This window comes from Manis javanica, chromosome 2 (assembly GCF_040802235.1).
Source record: "Manis javanica isolate MJ-LG chromosome 2, MJ_LKY, whole genome shotgun sequence".
Classification (NCBI taxonomy): domain Eukaryota; kingdom Metazoa; phylum Chordata; class Mammalia; order Pholidota; family Manidae; genus Manis; species Manis javanica.
This window is the reverse complement of record NC_133157.1, coordinates 79261689-79274395: the sequence shown is the minus strand read 5'-3', so window position 1 is coordinate 79274395 and position 12707 is coordinate 79261689. Positions and strand designations below refer to the sequence as shown.

At 42.5% G+C, this 12707-nt stretch overlaps 1 protein-coding gene across 4 annotated transcripts in view; it reads left to right on the top strand.

Moving 5' to 3' along the window:
- The window catches only part of FRMD3 (FERM domain containing 3), a 253950-nt gene that overhangs the window by 17994 nt on the left and 223249 nt on the right, over positions 1–12707 (top strand). Inside the window, exon 1 of one of the 4 annotated variants that reach the window (XM_073228705.1) lies at positions 6911–6998. The exons of the other annotated variants lie outside the window; for them this stretch is intronic. The gene's annotated coding sequence lies outside the window, so the exon portion shown is untranslated. Of the gene's footprint in view, positions 1–6910; positions 6999–12707 lie in introns of those variants that run through there. 4 annotated transcript variants of the gene reach the window in all.

The following is a 12707-nucleotide window of genomic DNA, read 5'->3' as shown; positions in this document are numbered from 1 at the left end:
TGGGAGCCTGTTTGCTGTCGGCCTTGCCCACTGGCCTGGCAGCTCCACGAGGGCAGAGGTTCTGTATCCCAGTGTCTAGAATGTCCCCAGCTCTTGGGACACTGTAGGTGCTCAAGACAAATATGGGTTAGCTGACAGAATAAATGAATACACTTCACCAATCCTAATGACAGCAGTGACGGTGATCACTGCCATCTGTTGAGCACTTACTATGTGCCAGCCCTGTGCTCAGCACCTTCCACCTCACTGATTCCTCAAAAGCAGCCCTATGATGTGGGAATTGCCATTCCTACTTTATGGGTTAGGGAAACAGGCCACAGAGATATGTCTGGTCCCAGGTCACATGGCCAGTAAGCAGTGGCAGAGATTTGCATCTTAGTCTGTCCAAGGCCATGAAGTTCAACAAATTAAGATAGAACTCCTACCAGTGTCAACTGTGAGCAGTAGCTGAGGGAGGTGCTCTTTCCAAGGGCCAGGTTTCTGCTGTCAGGTGAGTAGGGGGTGCCTGGGCACGGACCAGACACCTGCTCTTTAGGAATTTAGATGGAGACACCCACATGGCCCGTCAACACGGCGCCACAGAGCAGGTTTGTCCCTGATGCGGGTTTCCGGGAGATATTTTGAGCAGTTGTGAATTATTTAGGTGCTGAGACAGAAACACTTTCTGGCAATGAATCCTAGCAGAAAATTGTGCATGAAATTAAAGTCAAGGAGTTCAGCAGCTTTTTATTTATTTTTTCTCTTAAGGAATGGGGGAGAAAAAGACAACTCTTTGGTGATCAGCTGTATGTTTCATCTTGTAGTTTCTCTTTCCTGGCTCTCCAAATAGCCTCTCAGTGCTTGTGAGTCTTTTAATTTTTAGTATGGCATATTTTGCAAAATTTTCAGCATTCTGGGTGCCCAGAGAGTGCTCAGTTTGATCCATTTTCCTGCCAGGAAAGCTTAAGCTCAAAGAAATAAGAGGAGTGACAGGCACCCTCATTGTGGCAAATCCCTCCTCCTCCAGGCCCAGTGGGCCCTCACTTCTTCCCTGCTTCTGGGGCTGTTATGCTATTGTGAGCCTCTTATTGTGAATTTAACACTGCATGTTGTATTTTGTAAAATCCCTCACTTTCAGTTTATTGGTTATGCTAAGTCAAGTTGGTAAGTAGTGAAGGAGGAAAACTTGGAGGACTCCAGGCCCACCAGGCAGGCTTCTTCTCATGAGCTGTTCCTGGGCCATGGCAAAGCTTAAAAGAGGAACCAGGTGCATCTCAGCGGTGGTTGGGGGTGTTCAGAGTCTCTCACATCTATTTTTTTCAACAGCTTTATTGTGGTGTCATACACATTTCATACAATTTGTCCATTGAAAATGTATGAATCAGTGTTTTTGTGTATATTCACAATTTTAGAACATTTCATTACCCCCAGAAGAAACAGCAGACCCCATAGTTGTCACTCCCTTAAACTCCTGCATTTCTTCCAGTGCTAGGCCTCCATTAATCTGTTTTCTGTCTCTGTAGATTGGCCTAATTTGATATAAATGGAATCATACTCTATGCGTTCTTTGTGATGGGTATCTTTCAATGAGCTTACTGTTTTCCAGGTGTACTCATGTTGTGGTGTGTATCATACTTCATTTCTTTTTATTGCCAAGTGATATTCCATTGTGTGGCAATGCCACAGTTTGTTTATCCATTTGTTGGTCAATGGACATATGAATTGTCTCCACTTTTTAGCTGTCATGAATAATGCTGCTATGAACATAGCATGTGCAAGTTTTTGTGTGGACATATGTTTTAATTTACGTAGGGGAGGCAATGCAGAGTCATGGAGTAGCTCTCTCTTCAACTTTTTGAGGAACTGGAAGACTGTTATGCGTAGCAGTTGCATCATTTTTATCTTCCCTCTGGCAGTGTTGAGGGTTCCAATTTCCCTACATGCTCACCGTAATGTTTGTTATCATCTGACCTTTTGATTGTAGCTGTCCTACTGGGTGTGAAGTAGTGAAGTGGATTTGCACTGGGGCTTGGGTTTGCATTTCCCTGACGGCTCCAACCTGCATCTTTGACAATACATTTTTTCCTTTGGTGGCTGGACATTCTGTTAGGGGTTAACATTGGGACAGGTGAGGAGAGCATGGCTGTCTCTGGAAGCCAGCTCTGTTCAGGCAGTCTCATGCCCATGGGGTATCTCTCATCCTGAGCGTTTTTCATTTATAGGGCTCGGGGCTGGAGAGACCGTGGTGGCACCACTGTGCTGGCCTTCTCTCTGTTAACCGCCTTTAGTGTTACCTTCTGCCTTATGGGCCATTTTTAAAAATGACATAATCCACAAGGAAAAGGAAGCATTAAATGGAGAAGAAAAATGTAGGTCCACAAGAAAAATGAAAATTTGCTTTTACAAGTCAGTTACAGATGTCCTGTCACACCTACGACCTAAGTTAAGAAAGTTTCTAAGGTCACAAGCATTTTTATGAAGACAGTGTATGTCAAGCTGCAGCACTGAGGAATGTGCATGTTTTCCAGCTTTCCTATGTTTTCCTGTGTCCTCAAAACAAATCGGTAAGCTGAGTCAAATCCTTAGAAATGTAAAAAATATTAAATTCTTTATTTAGAGATACTTGTAGATTCACATGCAGTTGTAAGAAGTAATACAGAGGGATCCCATCCTTGGAACCGTTTGGCTGTGGGAGAAAACCAAGATTTACTGAGGGACTGGAAAATAACTCTGGAAGTGTGCCAAGAATTCAAACTATTTCTGCTGCCCTCAGCTCCCTGCTTTTCCCAGGATGAGGGCCATATGACCCAGCAATCAGATGAACTGTCCTCCGGGAATGGTTATTTATTGACAGCAGCTATTCAGCTTTCCAATTTATTTTGGCATCAAGTACACAGACCTAATAACACTACCCCTTTCTTCCCTCTCATCCCCTGTTCTTAAGGGTTAGTTGCTAATATCGAATTTTTTCTGCCATGGCGGCTGTTGCTGCCCCTCACAGGAACTTATAATTTGAATTTTCAAAAGGAATTAAGCCTGCCAAAGATTTCATTGTAACTTAGACCTACCACTTGTGGAAAAAAAACATTCTCTAAATAAGTAAATAATGTAAATGAGTTAAAGATGATAAAATTGGTCAACGTAGTACCTGGCATGTCTTTTAGTATAGTGAGCCCATTGATTCCACACATAGTCATAGAGTTATGACTCTGTGTTAGGCATTGTTTCAAGTCTTGGGGATACAGCTACAGAACCCGACACCCTGAAATCCCTGCCCTCAGGGAGCTTACATTCTCCTAAAGGGAGACCAAAAATTAAACATAACAAAAAATATGTAAAATATGGAGTATGCCAGTTGTTGGTAAATGCTTTGGTTAAAAAGTAGGGGGGCAAAGTGGGGATACGGGATGGATTCCACTTCATTCTTTTAAGTTTGAATATCTTCCTGTACATGACATCACCAGGACTTTTTTATGTTATAACCAGTAATTTGTATCTTTTGACAACTTTCACCCATTTTGTCCTGTCCTCACCTCTAGCAACCATTAGTCTGTTCTCTCTATCCATGAGTTTTCCTTTTGCAGATCCCCATATAAGTGAGATCATACAGTATTTGTCTTTCACTGTCTGACTTGTTTCACTTCAGCCTAATGCCCTCAAGTTCTACCCATGTTATTGATGGTAGGATTTCCTTCTTTTTCCTTAGCTGCATACTGTTCCACTGTATATATAAACCACATTTTCTTTATCCAGTCATTCACTGATGGACACTTAGGTTGTTGCTATGTCTTGGCTGTTGTGAATAATGCTGTAGTGAGCATGGGTGGGTGCAGATATCTTTTTGAGGTAGTGATTTCATTTCCTTTGTATAAATACCTGTAAGTGGAATTTCTAGAGTATATGATAGTTCTATCTTTAATTTTTTTGAGGAACCTCCATACTGTTTTCCATAGTTGCTGTCCCAATTTACATTCTCATCAACAGTATGCAAAGGTTCGCTTTCCTCCACATCCATGGATTCCAGTTGTAAATGAGGTCAGGGAAGACCTCCCTGAGAAGGTAGCATGAGAGCAGGGGTTGGCAAATATTTTTTGCAAAGGGGCAGAGAGTACATGTTTTAGATTGTGCTGGTAAACTGCTTAAATTTTTAGTGTGCAAGTGGCTCTAGACATTACATAAAGGGATGAGCATGACTGTGACCCATAAAACTTTGTTAACAGAAATAGGCAGTAGGCTGAGTTTGGCTGTGGGCTTCAGTTCGCCAGTCTCTGCATTAGGATAAAAATGTGAAGGTGAGGAATCAGGTCCTGTGGGAAGAGCATTCTAAGCAGAAGCAACAGCCAGTGCAAAGGCTCTGAGGTAGGTTTGTGGCTGGCTTGAAAGAACAGTAAGAGTCCAGTGAACAAGTGGAAGAGTAGTAGGAGATGGGTGGGACAGATGGTAAGGCCGATCCTATGGAGGTTTGTAGGCCAATGTAAACTCAGCACATGAAGAATTTTCAAAAGAATAACCAGTGAACTGCCTTTTTAACAAGTGAAGGAAGACATACAGGAAAGTATGCAAAATTGTAAGTATACAGCTTGACACACTTTTTATCAAATGAACACTCTTGGGTGGCAGCATCCAGAGTAGAAACACAATGTGACTGGTGCATCAGAAGCCCTCTTCAGGCCTCCTCTTGGGTGCTACCCCCAGATGATGGCACCATCCTGGCTTCTAACACCACAGGTTCATTGTGCCCATTGTTGAACATCAGTAGCTTTTCATACAAGGCATTGTGTGGTATGTCCTCTGTTGTCTTCTTGCATCCATCTCCTTGTGCTTAACATCTATTCGAGATCTATCAAGTTGCTTCCTGTAGTTTTAATTCTTTAAGTCTCTCACTGATGTATAGGAGTCAGTTCTATGAATATATTATTAATTTTTTCTACTGTTGATAGACATTGAGGTTGTTTCCAGTTTTGGCCATTACAAACTGCTTTGTTTAACTTAAAACAAACAAACAAAAAAACCTCTTCAGCAACACAGAGCCAGCCAAACATTTAGGGACTTTGGAAAATAGTTACACGTGTTTGAAAATAAGACAGGCCTGGATCATTCACAGTCTTGTCTAAAGATGAGGTGGTTGTCTTTCTGCTATGGCTTAAGATGTCAGAGCCGGCCAGCACTACAGCTGCCCCCAGGCCTGACCGTGTAGTGACCATTCATCCTAAGTTGGTAAGCTTTGCTCAGCCATTTTTGGGACACTCTCCCTTCCCGTTTTGGCATGCCCCTAGCAGATGTTTGTTCCAGAAGGTGAGTCCTGGGTGGTGGGGCATCTGAGGTTCTCATGAGCTCTTCTGGAGCCATGGTCTGTGGGGTCATTAAACCCCTGCATTCTTTAAATCTGTGCATCCACAGTGTAGGAAAACTGTATTTTTTAGGCCATAGTACTTTATTCACACATGCTCGGAAGGGACTTAAGAATTTAGGCTGCTCAACGTGGACTCTGCCTGTAGGAGGGAAGATTGTTTGCAAATATTCTTCATCAAGTGCTCAAGCAGCACCAGGAGCAGATCATGTTTTGATGATTTTGAAGTTGACTTTTCTGAAAACATGGTTCTTACGCTGAAAATGCACACCAGGTGCACTTTGCAGCTGGAGTCATGAGGTAGAAATCTGATCACTTTGTTAGGAGGACCTTGGTGGCTCTCCTGTTTCTCCTGCTCTTTCAGGCCACCTGTCCTCTTGTCCCTCTGCTCAGCCAGCACACACTCATTTTCCATCTGTTAAATCATCCTCTTAGTAAACAACATGGCCCCCAGCTGCCAATCTGGTGGCCTCAGCACTTGGCCAAACTTGGGAACAGTCCCTAGTCACCAACTGAGGCTTATGCAATCTCTGTGTCCTTCTTAGCACTTTGTGATTCAACTAGATAGGGAAGTTCCTCCTTGTGGACTCATTCTAAATGGGGGAGCCCAAGCAGGCAGACAAGCAATGAGTAGGCTAGAAAAAGCAAGAGAGAAGGCAGCTTTCCAAGTTAGCAGTTCTGAGCGTTCTCCTTTGTTGATAGATGTGTGCTGTATTTTATAGGATTTTTCCAAGAGCATGGATATTTCTAGACTCTTCCGCTGCTAGAAAATACCCAGTAAAATACCACTTTTGTGCTGCATTATTGTAGGAGGGGTGCTCTCCTTCTCCCATGTAGAAGAAATTCTCATGACAGAACCAGACACCTGGCAGAGAAGACGTGGAAATCGTTTGCTGAAAGAGTGAATAAGGGAAGTATATCTTTGAGCTTCCTGCATCCCACTGTTTTGAGTCTCCTAAACCCAACACTGCTTGTTGTTTGACTAACTGACCCAATATGACCACTCAGCATCTCCTAGATTTCCTGTCATTCATTTATTCATTCATCAACTATTTACTGTGCAGGGCACCACAAAAGGATCTTGGGAACAGTGGTGACCCAGACAGTATAGAGCCATGGAGCTTCTTCTGGTGGGGAGAGGCCAACAGTAAGCTAGCATGTTTACAAATGAAAATGTTGGCAGGTTGTGTTGAATTCTGTGTAGAGGAAGAAAGTTGGGTGAGGGGGACTAGAGAGTGAGGAAAAGCAGGGAAGGAGTGTTGGTGTTCCTTATAGGGTGGTCGGGAAGGCCGCCCTCACAAGGTGACGTTAGGGCAGGGGCCCGAAGGAGGTGAGGGAGAGAGCCACGTGGATGCCCTGGAGAAGAGCATTCCAGGAAGAGAGAAGAGCTTCAGAGGTCTTGGCACCAAAGAGAGCTGGGTGTGTTTGCGCAGCTCAGGGGAGCGGCGAGAGCAAGGGGCGGGGCGCCCGGCGCGGTGGGGGCGGGGCAGCCGGAGGGTCGTGCCGGGTCCGGAAGCGCGCTGGAAGCCACTGGAAGGTTTAGGTGGGGGACGCAGGGTCAGACCTGTGTCTTTCACGAGGGTCCGTCAGTCGCTGTGCCGCGAACAGGCCTCAGGAGCACAGGAGCGAAAGCAGTGAGGCTTGTGAGGAGGCTAGTGCGCCGCTCCAGGTGAGGGATGTGCCTTTGCGTGGGGAGAATGTTTAGAATGCCCCAGGCTGCCAAATGTCTAGTGGTCTGGAACATCCTGCCCTACTTCTGTGTGAATTTCAAGCTCAGGAGGTAAACGCCGTCCTGGCAAGGGTTCCCTGGGCCCCCGCCCCCCATCTCCCTCCCCTCCCAGAGCCATCACCCTGGAGCCCTACAGGGCACCAGCCCAGCCATGCAGCATAGCCTCTGGAGTGAGCAGTGCTCGGTGTGCACCCAAAACTGCAGGAGGACTGAGAGTGCATCCTTATCCTCGGCCTCCCTCCCCCACTGTCACCAGCTACAGGGCAGCCCCTCTCTCTGAGGAATAGGAGAGTTTCACTTAGCATAGTCACATAGGACCAGCAGTGAGAGTTCCCCCTTCTCTTCTTGCTGGAATGAGTTGGGCCTTTTTAAAGTTCTTTTTACAGTTGAGGTATAACTAACATATGTAAGTTTAAGGTGTATATTTGTGTATTACAGTATGATTACCACTGTAGCAGTAGCTAACATCTCTATCACGTCACATAATTATCATTTCTTTTTTTGTGGTGGGGACATTGAAGATCTACTCTTCTAGTGACTTCGAAGTATATCATCAGCATTGCATTAGATCTCCAGAACTTACTCATCTTCTAGCTGCAAGTTTGTACCTTTTACCATATTTTCCTTATTCCTCCCGTCCCCACCTCTGGTAAGCACCAATCTACTCTCTCTTTCTATGAGTTCAGCTTCCTTAGATACCTCATGTAAGTGAGATCATATGGTGTTTATCTTTTTCTGTTTAGCTAATCTCACTTGGCAAAATGCCCTTAAGATCCATCGATGTTGCAAATGGCAGGATTTCCTCCTTTCTAATGTCTGAATACTATTCCATTGTATGGGAACCAAGGAAATTATGGCCTATTGTATCATTATATGATCTATTGTATGAATATACTACATCTTTATCCACTCATCCACTGATGGACAGTTAGGTTGTTTCCATGTTTTGGCTATTGTGAATAATAAACATGGGAGTGCAGATGTCTTTTTGAGTTCCTGTTTTCATTTCCTTTGGATATATACCCAGAAGTGGGGTTGCGGGATCAGATGGTAGTTCTATTTCAATTTTGAGGAACCTCCATACTGTTTTCCATAGTGGCTGAATCAAAACTTATATTCCCACCTATGGCACACAAAGGGTCCTTTTCTCCACATCCTCACCGCACTTGTTATTGCTTGTTTTTGTATGGTAGCCATTTTAACAGGTGTTAGGTTGTGGTGGGCCTTTTCTGCCCATGATTTCAGTTAAGCCAACTGTGATCTGTTTTCGTCAGACTTCTCTGGAACTGGCCTCAGCCGGTTCACTTATCTGGTTGAAATGTGGCCCTAGAGTGTCGACCATTTCAAGCCTTATGTCCAATTTATGACACTTCATTTCACCATTTGGGTTCTGTGTTGGTTATCTCTTCCTGTGTAACAGATGACCACACACTGAGTGCCTTAACACGATACCCATTTATTAGCTCTGTGGGCCCTGTGGGCTCAGCTGGGTTCTATCAGGGAATCACAAAGCTACAGTCAAGGTTTGGCTGGTCTGGATTTTCACCTGGAGGCTCAGGGGAAGAATCTGTATCCAGGGTCATTCAGGTGCAAGAATCCAGTTCCTTGTGTTGTGGAACTGAAGTCCCCATTTTTTTGGCTGCCGGCCAGGAGCTGCTCTCAGCTCTGTTACCCACACTCCTTGTCATGTCGCCTCCTCCATCTTCAGGTCAGCAACGGTGCGTTGGATACCTTTCATGCTTTGAATCTTTCTGACTTCTCTTCTGCTTCCAGCCAGGCAAAGCTGTCTGCTTCTAAGGGCTCATGTGATTATATCTGGCCCACCTGGATAATCCAAGCTACTCTCCCTATCGGGGGTGAGAGGGGAGGGGCGTTGTGTGTGTGTGTCAGCTGTGCCATGCAGTATGATGGAAGCACAGGAACATTCTTTCATGATAGGTACGGTTCAGGATTAGGGTAGACGTCACTCAGGCCGTTTTAGGAATTCTGCTTACCCTGGCAGTATCAGTAGTATTCGCATACTTGCCTTTGCCCTCATGACTAGTATGACTTGGCAATTACTACAGTGTGCTTCAATTTCCAGGACTTCAGTTCCTTCTTTTGTAGAGAGGCAGTCAGCATTTTGAAGCCACTTGGTGCCCCAGAACCCAGCACAGCGATCAGAAATCATTGTTCAGTGTTTCTGATTCTGAATGGTAGGGAACCAAGGAAATTATGGCCTATTGTATCATTATATGATCATTAAAGTTTCTCATTAAAGCTGAAATTATGAGGGCTGAGATGTTCAAGGTACTTTGTGGGTTTGATTTGAGGTCTCCTGAATCATAAAATAGGAAGTAACTGCTAGCACCTCTGTGCATCTGCTTTTATCCGTCATGACCAACTTCCTGGTAATGTAAGCAGATGAGTCTTCCCACCTCTATTGTAATCTCCCATGACTGGGAGCTTCTTACCTTACAATGCATCCTATTGCATTCTTGGACAGGTCTATTTCTTAAAATATTCTTACTTCTTTTGGCCCATATAAGCTTCCTTCTGACTTTCGCCTTGTGTACCCATTTATGGCCTATAGCCCCACCAAGTACCTCTTTTCTCTTATAAAATATGGTTATTCCAATGTATAGAGGCAGATACCATGTCTTGGAACATCTCTTCTCCAACTTGACCTCAGCTTTGCCAGGCAACCTGGCACATTATAGTCTCTTGTGGTGCAGGGCACACCTTTAGGAGATAGGCTCTTTCATGGGCGGGAGCTTCTCTGTTGTACTGACCACTATATCCCCAGGTTCCAGCACAATGCCTCATACTTAGAAGGTACCAATAAATATTTATTGATGGTACACAATCTCTTTGGAATTAGGTGTTTGCATGTTCTACCTGATTGACATTGCCCAATCTGTGAGCATCTCAGTTCTCTACCTAGAAACAGTTAATGATTTGTCTTAAATCCTTTCCAGAACAAGGAGCATAGACAGATAAAGAAAACAAGTTAATGATTCAGGCTCTTGAGAGAAGTTGCTTCTATAAGTAACAAATTCTTGTGCCTGATTTAAATTATACCTCATTTTGAGTTGTAGTGGGAAGGAGGTAAATTCATTCCAGAGACAAAAAGGATCACATTAAACTTGAAATTGGTTTTCTTTGTCCTCTCTACTCAAGTGCATGGAATCACTTAATCAGATGCATCTCTCAACATGGGCACTTGCTACAGGGATGGATATGAAGCCACACTAACAATAAGAAATTCCTCCCAAGAATAAAGAGATGTGATTGCTCCTGGTTATACAGCAGTTGCCTTATTACCTAGAGGCAGCAAATAGGGATTTTCATGCTGGGTATTTGCCACAATATTCTATTATCCACTCATCCACTGATGGACATTTAGGTTGTTTCCATGTTTTGGTTATTGTGAATAATAAACATGGGAGTGCAGATATCTTTTTGAGTTCCTGTTTTCATTTCCTTTGGATATATACCCAGAAGTGGGGTTGCAGGATCAGATGGTAGTAGCCAATTACTACTTGGCTTAAAATGCATAGTAGTATAATGTGATTATTGACACATTTGTATTATTTTTCTACAGAAAAAGATGTAATTACATCTGTAAGAAATTGTAAGTTACAGCCACTAGCTTGGTAGCTCAGCTCTATAACCTGAATGCATTATAATGTTCCCATGAAAGAACATTCCTTCCATATTTATAAAAATTTCAGGATGAGGTTTTCTTCTCTGAAAATTTAATATGGTATCCTATATGTCAAAGAAAGGGTCTTGTCTTCACAGCATTTATCTTTCCTCTTTCCAACAAATATTTACGGAATGTTACAATATGGGAAGATCTACAGTTTTTAAGAAATTTCAAAGGAAAATCTCTAGTTGTAGCATGTATAAACTCCATAGAAAGGCAATTAGAGAAAACAGTTGTTTGTCTTTGACATCAGAATAAACTAGATTAGTTTGTTTTTGACAACTTTGATGTGGATGTAATATTTTTCCCACATATTATTCAAATCAATTTAAAAAATAGGTAAGCATTCTAGATAGGGAATTCCAGTTGGGCAATTCTTTTTAATTGGTTCTCTCTTCCTAAAGTGTGCCTGATAATTAACTGACAGATGATTATAAGGCATTGGACTATAACTTAGAGAGAAGCTAACCCCTATTCTTTGGTCTTCCCTTTTTTACTACACTCCTATTTTGCTATCTCTAAATTTTTTGCATATTGTTAGAGTCCAAAGAATACATTAATTATGCAAATTTTTTAAGCCAACTGCATTGACTAAAACATGTACTGGGCCTTCCCTGTATTTAGATCACAGCACTTGAGATGGAGAAAAGAAAAAAAAACCCTCTAAGAGATAGATGAGACTTACCTTAAAAAAATCCTTTTTTTTTTTAGTTAACATATCCATCACCTCACATAATTAATCCCCCAGTGCTTTTTTTTGATGATGAGAACATTTAAGATTTACTCTCATCAACTTGCAAGAATATAATACAGCATTGTTAACTATAGTCACCAATGCTGTACATCAGATCCTCAGAACTTATAACTGGAAGTTTGTACCCTTTGACCAGCATCTTCCCATTTCCTCCACTCCTCAGCCCTTAGCAATCACCATTCTACTCTGTTTCTGAGTTTGGCTTTTTTAGATTCTGCATATAAGTGAGATCATATAGTATTCATCTTTCTCTGACTTATTTTTCCTAGCATAATGCCCTCAAGGTTCATCCATGGTATCACAAATGGAAGGATTGCCTTCTTTGTTAAGACTGAGTAATATTGTATTACATATAGCTGTGTGGCTCATGTTTTCTTTATCCACTCATCTGTCAACAGGCATTTAGGTTGTTTCCATGTATCGGTTATTGTGAATAATGCTGCACTGAACATGGGGGTGCAGTTATCTCTTCAAGATAGTGATTTCATTTTGAAGAGTATTACGTTTAATAAGTCTGTAGACCAGATGTTCTCAAAGTATGGTCCCAACCCAGTATTCACATTTTGAGTGTATATGTGTGTGTGCACACACATGTGCATACACTGTATAAACGGTGACAGCTCTGGAATGTGCTAGAGTGGGAAATGGACATTCAGGATGATTTAAGTAAAATTAATAGACTTTATTTTTTAGAGCAGTTTTAGGTATACAGCAAAATTGTCCGGAAAATGCAGAGTTCCCAGCTCCCTGCTGTCTTTCACTGTTAGTACTTTGCACTAGTGTTATATATTTGTTACAGTTGATGAACTGTATTGACATGTTGTTATTAACTGTAGCCCATAGTTTACATTAGGACTCTTTGTGTTGTGCCTCTCTTGGGTTTTGACAAATACATAATGTCTAGTATCTACCATTGTGGCATCTGTACAGAACAGTTTCACTGCCCCGAGAGCCTCCTGTTTTCTACCTATTCACTCTTTCCTCCTCTCCCCAAAGCCTTGGCAACCACTTATCTTTTTACTGTTCTTTCTTATAGTTTTACTTTTTTGAGGTTGTCATGTAGCTGGAATCACACATTCTCTAACCTGGCTTCTTTCATTCAGCAATATGCACTTAAGCTTTTTGCAGCTTAATAGCTCATTTTAAAAATCATTTAGTAATAAATATTCCATTGCCTGGATGTGCTGTAGTTCATCCATTCACCTGT